This window comes from Castor canadensis, chromosome 1 (assembly GCF_047511655.1).
Source record: "Castor canadensis chromosome 1, mCasCan1.hap1v2, whole genome shotgun sequence".
NCBI lineage: Eukaryota > Metazoa > Chordata > Mammalia > Rodentia > Castoridae > Castor > Castor canadensis.
This window is the reverse complement of record NC_133386.1, coordinates 145,664,946-145,672,895: the sequence shown is the minus strand read 5'-3', so window position 1 is coordinate 145,672,895 and position 7,950 is coordinate 145,664,946.

Here is a 7,950-nt window from a genome sequence, read left to right as displayed (position 1 = left end):
AAGTTAGCTTGACCCCATCTCAATCAATAACTGGGTGGGTGGCACATGCCTGTCATCCCAAGGCAGTGAGAGACTGAGGTGGGAGGATCATCCCTCCAGGTAAAGCCTGGGCAAAACGAAATTCATGAGGTTCCCATCAATAGAAGAAAAAAGCTGAGTGTTGACTGTACGAGCCTGTCATCCCACTCACAGGGGAAAGCATAAGAGGGAGGCCAGCACAGGCAAAAAGCAAGACCATATCTCCAAAATAACCAGACAGAAAGGCCTGGAGGTATAGCTCAAGCAGAAGAGTGCCTACCTAGAAAGTGAAGTCCCAAGTTCAAACCACAGTACTATATGCACACATATATGGTATACAGAAAAGCCCAGAACCAAATAGATTCAGTGCTAAGTTCTACCAGACCTTAAAGAAGAACCTGAATGCTCTTCAAACTATGCCATGAAATAAAATGGAAAGGAACACTACCAAACTCATTCTATGAAGTCAGTAATACCCTGAAACCATATCCAGATAATGACACAACAAAAAAAGAAAACTCCTATAGACCAATCTCCTTTATGAACATAGATGCAAAAATTATTAATAAAATACTTGCAGACCAAATTCAGCAACACATTAAAAAGATCAAACACCATGATTACTTTAATTCTAGGCATGCAAGGATGGTTCAACATATGTAAATAAATAAATGAAATACAGTGAATAAATCAGGAACAAAAATGACATAATAATCTCCAAAACTGCAGAAAACACCTTTGACAAATCTAACATCTCTTCAAGATAAAATCCCAAGAAACTAGGAATAGAAAGAACATACCTCACATAACACAGGCTACAAATGGCAAACCTACAGCCAATATTGTTTTAAATGGGGAAAAGCTGAACCCATTTTCCTTAAAATCAGGAATGAGATAAAGGGTGTACTTTATCCATTCTCATTCAACATAGTGCTTGAATTCTTAGCCAGAGCAATAAGGCAAGAGAAAGAAGTAAAAAGGATACAAATAGGAAAGGAAGAAATCAAGTTATCCTTATTTGAAGATTATATGACCCTATACTTAAAAGATATAAAGGCTCCACCAGAAAGCTTTCAGATCCAATAAACACTTTTGGCAAAAGAGCAAGATACAAAATCAACATGCAAAAATCAGTAGCTTTTCTATATATCAATAACAAATAGGTTGAGAAGAAAATCAGGAAAACAACCCCATTCACAATAGTCTCAAAAAATTAAATACTTAGGAACAAACCTAACCAAGGGGGTTAGGTTTACAATGAAAAATCTAAAACACTAAGGAAAGAAACTGAGCCAGACATAAGAAGATGAAAAAACCTCTCATGTTCATGGATTGGCAGAATTAATATTGTAAAAATGGCTATGCTACCAAAAGCAATCTACAAATTCAATGTAATACCCATGAAAATTCCAGTGATATTCTTCACAGAAATAGAAAAAAATCCAAAAACTCATATGAAAACACTGTATAGCCAAAACAATCCTGAGCAAAAAGAGCTATGCTGGAGGTATTACAATACCTGACTTAAAATTATCTCACAAAGCCATAGTTTAAAAAAAGAAAAAGACTGCATTGTACTGGCACAAAAACAGACCAATGGAATAGAAAAGAAAACCCATAAGTAAGCCCACAGAGCTACATTCATCTTATTCTTGACAAAGATGCCAAAACATATATTGGAGACAAGACAGTCTCTTCAATAAGCAGTTCTGGGAAAACTGGATATCCACATGTAGAAGACTGACACTAGACCCTGTCTCTCTACCGGTACAAAAATCAATTCAAAATGGATCATCAGTATTAATGTAAGACCTGAAACTCTGGGAAATCACTTCAAGGAATAGGCATAGGCAACTACTTCCTGAATAGGACTCCAATAGCTCAGGAAATAAGATGAACTGTCAAATGGAATTTCATCAAACTAAAAAGCTACACATCAAAGGAAACAATTATCAGAGTGATGAGACAGCCTACAGAATGGGAGAAAAATCTTTGCAAGCTATTCACTTGACAAGGGATTAATATACAGAATATATAAATAGCTCAGAAAACTAGACACCAAAGGAATAAATAACCCAACTAATAAATGGGCAAATGAAATTAAACAGTTTTCAAAAAATTACAGATGTCTAACAAACACATGAGGAAATGTTCAACATCCTTACCCATAAAGAAAATGCAAATCTGAACCACACTGAGATTCTATCTCATTCCAGTCAGTATGGCTATCATCAAGGGAGCAAACAACAACAAATGGTGATGAAAAAGTAGGGGAAAGTAACTCTCATACACTGTTAGTGGGAATGTAAATTAGTGCAGTGACTATGGAAATGAGTTTGGAGATTCCTCAAAAAATTAAAAACAGAACTACCATACAATCCTGCTATATCACTCTGGGCATGTGCATACCCATGTTTACTTCTTCACAATTCAGAATTGCCAAGTTATGGCATCATCAGCCTAGGCGTTCACCAACCAATAAACAGATAAAGACTGTGGTATACATATGCAAAGGAGTATTATTCAGCTATAAAGAAGAATAAAATTACATGGTTTGCAGGAAAATGGATGGAACTGGAGATCATTATGTTAAGCCAGACTCATGAAAACAAATTCTGCATGTTTTCTCTCATATGTAGTATGTAGTACATAAATATAAGCAAAAAGTCATGAACCTAAACAGGAGTATTTGGAAGGGAGGATGAAGAGGGAAAAAGGACAGTGAACAAAATCAAAGAGTACGTTACATACATGTGTGGAAATGTCATATTGAAACCCATTATTGTGTATACACAATAATGTGGCTGCTAGCAAGAAGTCTCGGTAGTTTGCTATGTGCAACTCCTCCAAAGTAAGTGATATAAAACAGGGCATAAAAAGGAAGTAAAAAACCATAGTGCCTTTTATTACTTCACCTGTGAAGCTGAATACCATGACTCTAGCCATATTCTACTGGTCACAGAGAACAATGCTGATACAATGAAGGAGGTAACTTTAAAAGGACATGACTATGAGAACGAAAGATTATCAGAGACCAACTTGGAAGCAGCTGCTATACTAGTCAAAAAATGATTACCAGATATGTAGAGAAAACTTGCAGCATAAAAGAAAAAGATTGCTGTAATCAAAAGTGAAATGTTACTCCAGATGGTTCATGAGGGAATAGAAGAGAATTTTAAAACAAAACAAAGGAAACAACTTGTTAGAAACACTGATAAGCTTGACTAGATTTTACAGAGAGTAAAAAGAGAGAATGAACCAAAAGAAAAGAGAAGATGGATTTTGAAAACAGCAACACATAAGATGAAGACAGATCCAAAATGGTGACTGGGACACAGACACACAAAGCTTTTTTGTTTTGTTTTGTTTTTTTGCTTTATCACTGTGAATTAGTTAATACTAAATTACACTGAAACCAGGGACAGAAACAGCACACACACAATTAGCTAAAAACCCAATACAGGCACAAAACAAAATTTAACAGGTGACTGAAACCACCAACTAGCCTATCAAGAACAGTTACACAATACCAACAGGAATTATGGGAAGAACAAAAAAGGATGGAAATCATTCCCTACCAAAAAATAATTTAATACGAGATTCAGAAGGAAATGAAGAAAATGGATACCCAGATTCAGACTCCAACAAAACAAAGATAAATGACACCAAGGAACCCAATTATGTCCACAAGAACACACTTGAAGAAGATATCCTGTAAGTAATGACTGAGAATTTCATGGAGATGATACTAGACATGGTTAACCAAAATGTACAAGAGGCACTAAAGGAATTTCAAGATACCAAAAATAAAGAATACAAGAAGACAAAGGAACAAATAAATGAAATCATAGGAGCCCTAAATAAACACCAAAGTGAAATAGAGAACATTATAAATAAGGAGATAAATGAACAAAAGGCAAAAAATAGACAATATTAAAGATGAAGTGACCCATGACAAGGAAAACCTCAGAAAAAAGAATGAAATAGAATAACAAAGCACAATGCAAGGCCACTCCAGCAGACTGGAACAAGCAGAAGACAGAATCTCACAACTTGAAGATAAAATGGAAATTGAAGGAAAAACTGAAGAGCTATTAGTCAAACAACTCAAGACCTGTGAAAGGAATATGCAAGAACTCACCAACTCCATCAAAAGACCAAACCTGAGAATAATGGGCATTGAAGAAGGAGAGGAGGTGAAAGCAAAAGAATTCGTAATATATCCAATAAAATAATAACAGAAAATTTCCCAAATCTAGACAAAACTACACCCATCCAGGAACAGGAAGTCTCTAGGACACCAAACAGATTAGACCAAAATAGAACTACCCCATGACATATTATCATTAAAACAACAAGCACAGAGAATAGAGAAAGAGTATTGAAGGCTGTAAGAGAAAAAAAACAAATAACATACAAAGGTAAACCCATTAAAATCACAGCAGATTTCTCAATGGAAACCTTAAAAGCAAGAAGAGCATGGAATGGGGTCTTCCGAGCACTGAATGAAAATGACTTCAACCCTAGAATACTCCACCCAGCAAAACTATTATTCAAAATAGATAGAGCAATAAAAGTCTTCCACGATAAGCAGAAACTAAAATAATATATGCCCACCAAGCCACCACTACAAAAGATTCTTCCTGGAATTCTGCATACAGAAAATGAAAGCAAACAAAACCATGAAAGGACAGGCAGTATTAAATGACAGGAGAAGAAAAGACAAGGAATCAGAGAGTAACACTGATTCAACTGCACACAATCAAACCCTTAAACAATAAAAAGAACTAAATGACAGGAATCACCACATACCTATCCAAAGACACCATTTAGCAAACTGGATTAAAAAGGAAGATCCAACAATCTGTTGTTTACAGGAGACCCAACTCATTGACAGAAACAAGAACCGGCTTAGGGTAAAAGGCTGGAAGAAGATTTAGCAAGCCAACAGCCCTGAAAACAATCAGGATTAGCAATACTTATCTCAGACAAAGTAGATTTCAAACTTACATTGATCAAGCAAAATAAAGAAGGACACTCCATACTAATAAAAGGGGAAATACACCAAAAGGAAATAACAATTATCAACCTATCTACACCCAACGTCAATGCACCCAATTTCATCATACTCTGAAGGACCTAAAAACATATATAAACTCTAACACAGTGGTAGTGGGAGACTTTATTTTTTTTTTCATTTTTCTTTTATTATTCATATGTGCATACAAGGCTTGGTTTATTTCTCCCCCCTGCCCCCACCCCCTCCCTTACCACCCACTCCACCCCCTCCCGCTCCCCCCCTCAATACCCAGCAGAAACTATTTTGCCCTTATCTCTAATTTTGTTGTAGAGAGAGTATAAGCAATAATAGGAAGGAACAAGGGGTTTTGCTGGTTGAGATAAGGATAGCTATACAGGGCATTGACTCACATTGATTTCCTGTGCATGGGTGTTACCTTCTAGGTTAATTCTTTTTAATCTAACCTTTTCTCTAGTTCCTGGTCCCCTTTTCCTATTGGCCTCAGTTGCTTTAAGGTATCTGCTTTAGTTTCTCTGCATTAAGGGCAACAAATGCTAGCTAGTTTTTTAGGTGTCTTACCTATCCTCACCCCTCCCTTGTGTGCTCTCGCTTTTATCCCAAAATCATATGTTCTCCCTCATATGTGGACATTAGATCAAGGGCAAACACAACAAGGGGATTGGACTATGAGCACATGATAAAAGCGAGAGTGGGAGACTTTAATACCCCCCTATCACCAATAGATAGGTCATCCAAACAAAAAATCAATAAAGAAATTCTAGAACTAAATCACACCATAGATCAAATGAACCTAGCTGATGTCATCCAATATTGTGCACAATATATATTCTGCACAATATATATTCTTCTCAGCAGCCCATGGAACCTTCTCCAAAATTGATAACTTAGGACACAAAGCAAGCCTCAGAAAATATAAGAAAATAGAAATAATTCCATGCATTCTATCTGATACAATGCATTAAAACTAGAAATCAACAACAAAAACAACAATAAAAAACTTGCAAACAATTGGAAGCTGAACAACACATTGCTTAATGATCAATGGGTCATTGGTGAAATAAAAGAAGAAATTAAAAGATTCCTGGAAGTTAATGAAAATAAAAACACAACCTACCAGAACATATGGGACACAACAAAAGCAGTCCTAAGAGTAAAGTTTAAAGCCATGAGTGCATATATTAAAAGGACAGAAATATCTCAAATAAATGACCTAATGCTACGTCTCAAACTCCTACAAAAACAAGAACAAGCAAATCTCAAAACAAGTGAAAGGAGAGAAATAATAAAAATAGGGGCTGAAATTACTGAAATAGAGACCCAAAAATCTATACAAAGAATCAACAAAACAAAAAGTAGGTTTTTTGAAAAAATAAACAAGATTGACAGACCCCTGCCAAATCTGAATAAAATGAGGAGAGAAAAAAACCCAAATCAGTAAAATCAGAAATGCAAAAGGGGAGGTAGCAACAAACACAATGGAAATCCAGGGAGAACCTATATTCCAATCAATTTGAAAATCTTGAAGAAATGGACAAATTTCTAGATATTTATCACCATCCAAAACTGAACCAAGAGGATATTAACCACATAAATAGATCTATAACATGAAATGAAATTGAAGCAGCAATGAAAAGTCTCCCAAAAAAGAAAAGTCCAGGACCTGATGGATTCTCTGCTGAATTCTATCGGACCTTTAAAGAAGAACTAATACCAACTCTCCTTAAACTCTTCCATGAACTAGAAAGGGAAGGAACACTGCCTAACTCATTTTATGAAGCCAGTATTACACTCATCCCAAAACTAGACAAAGACACATCCAAACAGGAGAACTATAGGCCAATCTCCTTAATGAACATTGATGGAAAAATCTTCTTTGAAATAATGGCAAACTGAATCCAACAACATTTCAGAAAGATCATTCACCATGACCAAGTTGGCTTCAACACAGGGATGCAGGGGTGGTTCAACATATGCAAACCTATAAATGTAATACAGCACATTAATAGAAGCAAAGACAAAAAGCACTTGACCATCGCAATAGATGGAGAAAAAGCCTTTGATAAGATTCAACACCACTTTATGATAAAAGTTCTAAGAAAACTAGGAGTAGAAGGAATGTACCTCAACATTATAAAGGCTATACATGACAAACTTACAGCCAACATCATACTTAGTGGAGAAAAACTGGAACAATTTCCTCTAAAATCAGGAATGAGGAAAGGTGCCCACTATCCCCACTCCTACTCAACATAGTCCTGGAATTCCTAGCCAGAGCAATAAGGCAAGAAGAAGAAATAAAAGGAATACAAATAGGGACAGAAACTGTGAAAATATCCCTATTTGCAGATGACATGATCCTATAACTCAAAGATCCAAAAAACTCGACTCAAAAACTCCTAAACACCACAAACAGCTTTACCACTGTGGCAGGATACAAAATCAACTTACAAAAATCATTAGCTTTTCTATACACCAACAATGAACAAATCAAGAAGGAATATATGGAAGCAATTCCATTTACAATAGCCTCAAAAAAAATCAAATACCTATGAGTAAACTTAACAAACGATGTGAATGACCTCTACAAGGAGAGCTATAAATCTCTGAAGAAAGAGATAAAGGAAGACTACAGAAGGTAGAAAGATCTTCCATGCTCATGGATTGGTAGAATCAACATAGTAAAAATGGCTATACTACCAAAAGCAATCTACATGTTTAACACAATTCCCATCAAAATCCCAATGACATTCATCACAGAGATTGAAAAATCTACCCTAAAGTTCACAAGAGACCATGAATAGCCAAGGCAATATTCAGTAAAAAGAGCAATGCTGGAGGTACCACAATAACCGACTTTCAAACTATATTACAGAGCCATAGCAATAAAAACA